Raw genomic sequence first — 10,672 nt, 5'->3', positions numbered from 1 at the left:
GCCACGCAGGGCCGGTCAGACCGCTCGGGGTCGCCGGTCAGACCGGCAGCATACGGCCGGTCAGACTGCCCCTGGTCACCGATCAGACCGGCCGTGCAACGCCGGTCAGACCGCCCCTAGTCTCCAGTTTTGCCAATTTCGCACAAAGATTTAAAATCAAGCACCGGCTCTTCTAATATCAGAAATAATCCCTTTTTCACATTATAACCAGATGCTTGTTGTGCCAAGTCATTTGCTCTAGAATTATCACGCCTAGCAATATGTCTAATAGCAAAATTATCAAAATTGGCAATAATATCTAAACATGAATCGAGGTACCTATTTAGTGATCCGTCCAAGCATTTGTAGACTCCGGCGACTTGTTGCACCACCAATTCCGAATCACCAAAGGCCTCCACATATTTAGCTCCAACCATCTCCATAACTTGTAAGCCGAACAATAAAGCATTGTATTCGGCTTGATTATTTGTGCAATAATATTCTAAACGAACCGATGCCTCATAACACATGCCATTAGGTGAAAACAAAACTACCCCTATGCCTTGACCTTCTTTGCAAGAAGAACCATCAAAATAAATCTCCCAAGGTATAACTTCAACTAAGCAAACCTCTCCCTCATAAGCAACATCTATATGATGGTCTACTATAAAATCACATACAATTTGGCCTTTTATAGATTTCAATGGTTTATAAGCCAAATCATATTCTATCAAAGCATATGCCCACTTGCCAATTCTCCCACTTAGAATTGGCCTTTCCAACATGTGTTTAATAACATCGGCTTGACAAGTAACTATGCATGTACTAGATAACAAATAATGCCTCAATTTGGTACAAGCATAGTATAAGCATAAACAAAGCCTTTCTATAAAGACATACCTCGTTTCGGCATCCAAAAGACGGCGACTCAAATATGTAATGATATATTCCTTGCCATCTTCCTCTTGCGTCAAAACGGCACCAATGACTTTGTCTTCGGAGGCAATATATAACCGAAAAGGCTTTCCGGCTTTAGGCGCTCGCACAATGGGTGGAGTAGACAAATATCTCTTCAACTCTTCAAACGCCTCTTGTTGTTTTGCCCCCCAGGTAAAATCGGCTTCCTTTTTTAAGCGAAGTATAGGAACAAAAGCATCGATTTTACCCACTATGTTAGAAATAAACCTCCTCAAATAATTCACCTTACCCAGCAACTTTTGAACCTCCTTCTTGCATGTCAGCACTTTGAAATCATGAATTTTTTCTATCTTCTTAGGATCAATCTCAACTCCTCTCTCATGCACCATGAATCCTAAGAACTTCCCCGCCGACACACCAAAAGCACATTTAAGTGGGTTCATCTTTAAACTATACCGGCGCATCCTCTCAAAAGCTAACCTCAAATCTGCTATGTGTCATTCCATACCATCCGATTTGACAACAATATCATCAATATAGATCTCTAAGATAATACCTAACAAATCATGAAAGATCAAATTCATTGCCCTTTGATATGTTGCACTGGCATTCTTCAACCCAAAAGTCATGACAACCCACTCAAACAAACCAACAAATCCCGGGCACCTAAAAGCCGTCTTGTACATATCCTCCTCCGCCATAAAGATTTGATTGTAGCCGGCATTACCATCTAAAAAGCTAATCACTTTATGACCCGAGGCATCATTAATCATCATGTCGGCTATAGGCATAGGATACTCATATTTGGGAGTGGCTTTATTTAAATCTCTAAAATCTATGCAAACTCGAATCTTACCACTCCCCTTCTTCTCCACTGGGACTATGCTAGAAACCCATTCCGCATAACGACATGGCCTAATAAACCCCACCTTCAACAACTGATCAATCTCCTCTTTGACTCGGTCATATAGTAAAAGATTAAAACGACGAGGTGGTTGTTTATAAGGCTAAAAACCGGTTTAATTGGAAGCCGATTCTCAACGAGCTTACGGCTAAGACCCGGCATCTCATGGTACTCCCATGCAAAGCAATCAACATACTCTTTAAGTAGCTTGATTATCTTAACCTTATAATCGGCTCTTATGTTTTTGTTTACAAAAGTCGGCCTTGGTTTAGTTCCATCACCTATGTCTACTTCTTCCAATGGATCGGCCGATGTAAACCCTTGTCCAAGCTTCTCCACTTCATCAAAATCTTCAACGGTTTCTCCAATATCGTTCTTTGTAGACCGATATTCTTGCACCCTTTTTTGTAACCACTCTAAATTAGCCTCTTTACTCGTTATACAAATTTATATGGCTTAGCCGTGCTACACTAGCCGGCTTTACAGAGATAGGTACAAATTTGCCATCAGAGATACTAATAAAATCATAGCTAGAAAGATCCCTCCCCGATAAGCATTGGATATTCCCATGACGCCACTCAAAAGTAGCATCGGCCATTGCAACCTCGGCCGATGTATCCGCTTGAACAATTTCAACATCATCGCCGTCCCATTGAATTAAACATTGATGCAAGGTAGAAGGCACACAACAATTGGCATGAATCCAACAACGGCCCAAAATAACATTGTAGTTACCTTGCACATTGACAATGAAGAAAGCGGTTGGTAGCGTCTTGTTTCCCACGGTGAGCTCCGCCGAAAAGATACCCCTCGCCTCCGTTGGTTCACCGTTGAAGCCATTGAGAATCATGTTAGTCTTCTTCAACTCATCATCCTCGCACCCCAACTTCTTGAATAACGAGTACGGCATCAAGTTCACAGCAGCACCTCCATCCACTAGCATCCTAGAGACCGGCTTCCCATCCACATGGCCTTTGAGGTAGAGAGGCTTCATATGATGGTTTGATTCATCGAGCTTCTCAAAAACCGTATCTTTAGGACCTAATGAGAATTGAGCAACCTCGGCTTCATCCATAGCACAAAACTCCATAGGCAACATATATACCATATTTATATACATGTCTTCTTTTGGAGATAAATCACTTTTATCAACCGATTGTTCTTCCTTCTCCTGTACATCAATCGGTTTTGCCTTCTCTATGGATTTAGGCCTCCATATCGGTGGTGGTCGCAACTCATTGAACCTTTTATCCCTTTGATCTTCGGCCTTTTTCTCCCTTAGTTCTTGGGTCCGAAGACGTTGCAACCTTCTCTTTTGAGTAGCCGTCAAATCCTTAGGCATCCACCTAGGATTCGGCTCTGTTCCAGGAGGTAAATAATGTCCTCTATTGACTTTGCTTGAAAATGATGAAGCCCTCACATCGCTCTTTACAATCCTCTCATCAAACCGGCGCTGGAGCCCGGTCAGACCGGCCGTAGACCACCGGTTAGACCGGCCAGTCGCGCCGGTCAGACCGACGTGTGGCACACGGTCAGACCAGCCTGAGGCGTCGGTCGGACCACTATCGGGTCGACGGTCAGACCGGCCTGATGGCCCGGTCAGACCGGCAACATGGCCGCGGTCAGACCGGCCAGAGGGCCTGGTCAGACCGACCGTCTGCGAGGAGCTGGTACCGGCTTCGGATTTTTTGCTTGGGGACTTTCCAACTCCATCTACAGAATGTATAGGCACATCATGGGACCCACTTTGATAGTAATTACTTCCGAAGTCCTCTCTTCCACCTTAACGCGCTTTCCTTCCCTCTTTTCTTCATTAGCCCGATTCTTACCATAGAACCGGCTATTGTTTGGCGAAGACAAACGCTCATGAATTGTCCTCCTTGGTCCTCCCCACCCTTGGTTGAATTGCATTGGAGGCATATGATGGTACATTGGCGGCGTTGCCCCCCATGGCATGAAGTAGGGATAAGAATAACCCGGCGGCGGCATCGGATAGGGACCCCATGACATGTCTTGTGGATGATGATATGAAGGTGAATGCGACCGTCTTGGTGAATGACCAAATCGTTCCCTAGGAGGTGATCTTGGTCTCTTCCCTTTGTTGCGAATTTTCTCACCACCTTGCCTCTCATATTTCTCCAAAAGCATATCAAAGGTCACTTTGGTCTTCCTAGGAGCCTTATAAGTTGAAGCTCCACTCTTATTCTCCTTCCAAACACCAACCTCCGGCTTCTTTGGCACCATCATCTTTGATCTTGGTTCACCAATGACCACTTCCTTTCCCTTAGTAGATTCGGCTTGCTCCGGCCGAATCAACACCTTCTTATCATTGAAATTAATTGTATTCACCGGAAAAGGATCATGATCAAGCTTCATCTTGGAGCCATCGGTGAACTTCAATCGTCCTTCATCTATGGCCGATTGAACCTGTCGTCGAAACACATTGCAATCATTAGTAGAGTGAGAATGAGAATCATGCCATTTACAATATGCTCGACGCTTCAACTCTTCTTGCGATGGTATGACATGGCCTTTAGGTAATCTAATTTGTTTTTCTTGCAAAAGGTAATCAAAAATCTTATCACACTTGGCCACGTCAAAACTATACTTAACCTCACTTTGCCGATCTTTGCGAGGAGTCGGCATTAAGTTAGAGCAAACAAAAGGCTTATTTTTATTATTCCACGACCATTCGGCAACATAAATATCATGATCACCCTCCTCCTCACTATCACTAGCCTCAGGGTAATCAACTACATTAACATTAGGCTTTTTGTCAAATGGTCTAGCAAATTTTTTATTATCCTTAGCCCGGCTTTCTTGAGCCAGAGCCCTTTGCATGAGTTGACTAACATCAAGAAATTGTTGGCCGTCTAGTTTTTTTCTAAGAGGAGCAACTAAACCATTAAAAGCAAGACCGGCCAAATCTCTATCAGTTATATTCAAAGTATAACATCGGTTTCTAACATCTCTAAATCTCTTAATATAATCAATGACATATTCATTATACTTTTGCTTAACCGATGTCAAGTCACATAACCTAAGCTCAGTTTCCCCAGTATAGAAATAATCATGAAATTGTTCTTCTAATTGAGCCCAAGTATGAATAGAATTTGCCGGTAAAGAAGTAAACCATGTAAAAGCATTACCGGATAAAGATAAAGAAAACAAGCGCAATTTAAAAGTATCACTATTAGCCTCACTACATTGCACTAAAAATTGACCTACATGCTCCCATGTGGTCTTACCATCCTCACCACTAAACTTGGCAAATTCGGGAACTCTATAATTTCGAGGAAACGACACATTATCATAATAATCAGGATATGGCTTTTTGTAAGCTCTAGCATGATTCCTAGTTTCAATCCCGAATCTATTCCTCATAATATCACTAATCATATCCTCCATGTTATTAGGCCCTTGTGGATTTGGCGGTGGGTTTGGTGGCCTAATAGGATGTGTTTGTGGCGCAATATGATTATATTGGCCTTGCATAGTATCGGGAGGATAGCCTCTAGAAACATCATTATAAGCATTAGGAATATGTGGGGGAACTTGAGGATTAGTGGTGGCAGTAGATACAGGAGGATCAAATGTTTTAAAGTGATACAAATAACTAGCATTAGTCATTGGATCTATAGCCTGAATTGGGACGATTGTGCCGGTCTGACTGGCCCAGGGTCTGACCGCCGGGGTAATACCCGGTCTGACCGGCCGTCTGGACGGTCAGATCGACGGCTATGTTGCGGTCTGACCGGCCGTCAGGCCCGGTCGGACCGACCGTGAACGCCGTTCCGTCGGTTTTACTACCCATTGGATCTATAGGAGGTTGATCAACAGTGGTATAGGCTTTATCCTTTAATGTGTAATCATCCATAAAAGAATCGAGCCTACTCCTTAAAAAACCATCAACTTTATCCTTAAACATTACATCTAATCTATCTTTAAAATTAGCCATAGATGAATCTATTGTAGATGCAATTTGTTGTTGGATAGATTGTGATACCTCGTCATTACTTACCACGTCGGGAGTGAGCTTGGGACGTGGCCCGGGCTTGATGATCATGCCTTGACGAGTCCTAGTAGTTGCTCTCATCAACGCCTCCCGTGTGAGCTCATTGATGTATTCCTCCATAGCTTTGCGATCTTCTCCTTCGAAGTCATCCAATGTGACTGGCATCACATTAGATGGCTCCACCTCCGTCTTGGATGGCGGCTTCGTCATGGCGAAATCGAAGTTGAGTTGACGATGAACGGATCTCCTCCCCAGCGGAGTCGCCAAAAATCGTGTTGGCAACTTTTTTGACAAGTTGACAAGCACGATCGCAGCATCTTAAACCTTGCGGTGATCCTAGAGTCGCCAACCACCTCGATCTAGCAAAGAGCTAAACCTAGATGGGTTTTGATAACTAAACCGGCTAGCGGAGCCGATTTCTAGATAGCTACCCGTCTCGTGGGAAAAACGGAAGGTTTTCAGGACAAACCGACAAAGAGATGTCGCACTCTCGCAGCGGCGACGGACGGTTTACGGTGCAAACCGATAAAGATGGACAAACTAAGAGAAAACTAAAAGCAATATAAAAAACGATTCGATTGATTGATTGTAGATTGGTTTCTTACAATGAACCGGCCATGTCCCTTATATAGGGGTTGGTCTTGCCCTCTATAGGCCCTCCTCCACGTCCAACTCGGGGTAGAAACCAAAGGAAACCCGAAACATGTCTTCCTGAGCAAGGAAACTTCGAGACCCGACGAAACAGAGTCGGACTCGGACCTGCCGGTCAGACTGGCCACACACCGCCGGTCTGACCGGCCCTCAACCGGCGGTCTGACCGCCCAACATACGGCGGTCAGACCGGCCCACTTCGGAGGAACCGGTAGACTTCCAAATTTTGGCAATATTTCCTATTTTAATCTTAGGTGCCAAATTTAGATGTAAACAAAGTGTGTATCGAGTGGGGAGATGGGTGAGAGGAGGAGTAACTATATAGCAACATCTAGTAGTTATACGGTAGTATACGACCCCCTATACAGTATAGGAATACTTCTTGAGGGTGAAGAAATCATCATATCAGTCCGTTCGAAACGGCCACATCTTGACCATCCATCCCAGTGGGCAAACTAACTACGGGCCCAGCAAATTATTATTGGCCCAGTTAAGACACACACACACAGAGAGAGAGAGAGAGAGCGGGCCGGTCCGGGAGAAAAGGAAAAGAGCGGCCCGAATGAATAGTGAATGTTGAGATTTTTCCAAGAATTGTTTGAAGGATAATTGAAAGATTTGAAACGGGGATTTGATTCAAAATTTTATATTTTGTTCTCATGAAATTCTAAATATTTTATAGAAGGGCTGAAATACCAATACTTGGATATTTTTGGAAGAGACTTGAATATTGGTATGAATTTGAGGAAAAGAAAGAGAGGGCATTTCAATGGAGAGCTTCAAATCAAAGTTTTAAATTTGATCTAGGAGTTTAGGGGAGAGTTTTTTTTTGTGTGTAGATATTTAAGGACTTGGGATTCGGAGGAATTGTAAAATGAACCTGGAAAAGAAATCCGAATTCATGGATTTGAATTTGGATAGGGGTAATTGTTTCGAAATTTTAACTGAGATTTTGGCACTTACATTCTTACAAAGATCTAAAATTTTAAAATCAAGGTTTTTACTAAAATAGATTCTAATGTCCCAAAAATTGAGGCGTTAAAGCATATTTTCTACCTTTTACCTTTATAGGCGTGAAGTATAAGAAGGTTTAATTGAGTATCCTATATACCTATACAAGTCATCCCCACTAAATCTATTTTCCTGCTCTCTCGCTTTGCCACGTCACTGTCTATTCCCGTCCATTGGATCGCTCTGCTTTAACAGATCAGATTGTTTTTGCCGTCCTTCCTGCCCTGCTCAGTTCTATAGTACTCGATCGGCCCAGTCCAGCCCCTCCCGCGGTAGGGAGCGAAGGGTCGCTGGCTGCCCCACTTCTGCCTTTTAATCTTCACCTTCCAATAACCACCGCTTGCATTATTGGAACGTCTCCTCCCTTCTCATCTTCTTTTATATAACGACACGTACGCGAGTTGTTCTGCTAATTATGATTCAAGAAGAGAAGTGGGTATGAAGGTTGATGCTGCTGCTTCCTGGATGACTACGAGGACTGGAGGAGGTTGTTTCTTTCCATGCCATGATATCCATTATTGTAGGTTCATCCTCAGTCCAGCTAAATATGTAAGTCTCTCTTTATAATCTATATGATGCAAATTGGGCCATTTTTCGAATAGTTTGTAATACCTTCATCCATGTTTTTACTTTTTAATGGTCCTAATACCTTCATCCTTTTCTTTCTCTCTATTTTTTTATCTCTCCCTTGGAGCACTATTTGTGCCAGTGGAAAGTCACTCCTTTCAATCTCTTCTTTGGATTACTTCACTTTCTTTGCAGGTTTATTCCATGGAGGATTACATGAATTCCCGTCTGTTTTTTTTTCAATTGCTAACTATACATTTCCTATCAAGCCTTCAATTTCTGCTGCTTCATGTCTATAAAATCGAGCGATGTTATCCACTGATCCACACAATTATCAAGGAAACTGTCGATCGAGAAGCCATGTTGTATATATAACACTAGCGTAAAGGGAATAGTATTGGCATGTCCTGTTTTGTTTCTTCAGGTTAGATAATGACTCTGTCACATGCACGGCAGCAGGTATCTTCCTCTGTCAACACACACTGTATTGCATTGGTTATATTTTTCATTGTTGGTTGCTTTACAGATATATTTTTAGATATAATAGAATAAAATACCAGCCTTTGCCTCGCACATAGCCGTGCTTTACAGATATTAGATTGGTGTTTTGTCTCAATTGCCACTATTGCAGGTTTGCCACTATGCAGCTCATGTCCGGCCAGCAACTGCATTGCTAATGACTGTCACTGTGTGAAGCCTTTTGGATTATTTGGCATAATTTTGGTGCAGGTATGTAGCACTGTTGATCAAAAATCATGTTATTGTAGTTTGTTATGTCTTTATATTTTACACTGTAGCTGATTCTATTCACTTGGTGATCCCCTAAAATTATATGTGAATTACCTTGATGATAGCTTTTTTTTTTCATTTGAACTATTTGTTATAGAGTTCTTTTATGTGATGATCAACCATAATTCATAAAGTATGGGTCTCCTCAGCTACGTCTTGCCTATTTTGTTCATCGATCAAGGAGTAAATCATGAACGACATCATCATAGACCATCATTTTTTTTTGTTCTTGGTGATTTATGGATTAATTGGATTCATAACTATTTTGTTGTTTAGCTTTTCTTTTATTATGATTACACAATATATCATTTTTTCTTTTTTTCAAAAAAAACAACGCTAATGCAACATGTTCAAAGTTTATAAATTTATATTTTTACTAAAGTTATTCAAATATCCCGCAGCAACGCATGGGGTATCATCAACTTATTATTATCAGAGAGCGCACTTTCTGTTGCTTTGAAGGCAAAGTGAGCTACTGGAGCATCGATCGGCAGGACCTGACTCACCTGAGGATGTTTTTACAGACATGAGTTGTAATGGTACATATGATATGCAAGTTATTTACTCCGTACATTACAAGTTATTTACATCTCAGGAAGATCATGTACCAAACTACCTATCGTGCTGCAACATGACCATGAGCAGGACTGTAAGGTTACGCAAAAATGACGAATATGCCTTTTATGTATCCATGCTTGCCTCACCTCTCGGAGTGTACGAGGAAGAAAACTAATTTACTCTGTTTCACAATAAGAGTATGTATTACTCCCTCCGTTTTACGTTTTACCTTATGATCCATTACCTATCTAGATTCCCTAACACACAGGAGTATAAATTTAGACACGTGTGAAACACATACAAGGAAAAATGGGATTCCAACCCACACTGTATCACTGGTGGAGAAATACTCTTTACTCCCGATTTAGAACCCTTTGTAATCCCGGTTTTTCAACCGAGACTACGAATCTCTTTAGTCCCGGTTGGTAACACCAACCGGGAGTAAAGAGGTTACCAACCGGGACTAAAGAGGGGGAATCTTTAGTTCCGGTTGGTGAGGTGAATCGACAGTTCCTCGAGATCCTTTTTTTTTTATTTTACTGTTGATTTGCTAATGGCTAGTGTTAATCCATATATTTTCTCCCGAATTGAATGGGATGCACATCCCCAAATCAACATTCCAAATATTAAGTTACTTATACACAGATCAAATACATCACAAATCCTAAAAGACTACACACAAATTAAATACATCACAGATTATACAAATTATACATCTCAGATCCATGCAATGCAATGAATCATAAAATCTAAAAAAAAATATACATCCAGTGAAATACAAATTATATAAAAAAAAGCAAATGAGCCGGGGCCCGGCCGCCTGCCCGCCGCCGCCACCCGCCGCCGCCGGCCTCCTGCCCGCCGCCTCCTCCCTCTTCGCGGTCGCGTCGCCGCCGCCCGCCCGGCTGATGGAAGAGGGAGTAGAGGGGAGGAGGAGGAAGGGCCGGCTGATGGGAGAGAGGAGAGGGGAGGAGGAGGAGAAGAGGAAGGAGAGGAGGAAGAGGATTGGATCTGAGAAGAGGAAGAGAGGGGATGTTCTAATCTTATCTAAATATCTGTCTGGGACTTAACCGATCAGATGTGGGAGAGAAATATTTACTTCCGGTTGATAACTCCAACCGGCACTAAAGATCGATCTAAAGTGTTGGTAGTATCAACCGGGACTAAAGATCCTCGACCCCCTGCCATACATCTGACATGGGATAAACCGGGACTAAAAATCATCTTTAGTCGATCAAAAATTTTTTAACCGGGATTAAAAATCGTTTTTTAGTCCCAGT

The 10,672-nt window shown here is 42.3% G+C and overlaps 1 long non-coding RNA gene across 1 annotated transcript; it reads left to right on the top strand.

The window, feature by feature from the left end:
* Positions 1–7,781: 7,781 nt before the first annotated feature.
* LOC112937893 (uncharacterized) lies at positions 7,782–9,537 on the top strand. The gene is made up of 2 exons (XR_003240737.2): positions 7,782–8,774; positions 9,236–9,537. It is a non-coding gene; the product is annotated as an uncharacterized lncRNA (long non-coding RNA).
* The last annotated feature ends 1,135 nt before the right edge of the window (positions 9,538–10,672 follow it).

The sequence above is a fragment of the Oryza sativa genome, chromosome 2 (genome assembly GCF_034140825.1).
Source record: "Oryza sativa Japonica Group chromosome 2, ASM3414082v1".
Lineage (NCBI taxonomy): Eukaryota > Viridiplantae > Streptophyta > Magnoliopsida > Poales > Poaceae > Oryza > Oryza sativa.
This window is presented reverse-complemented; position numbering and strand designations above follow the sequence as displayed.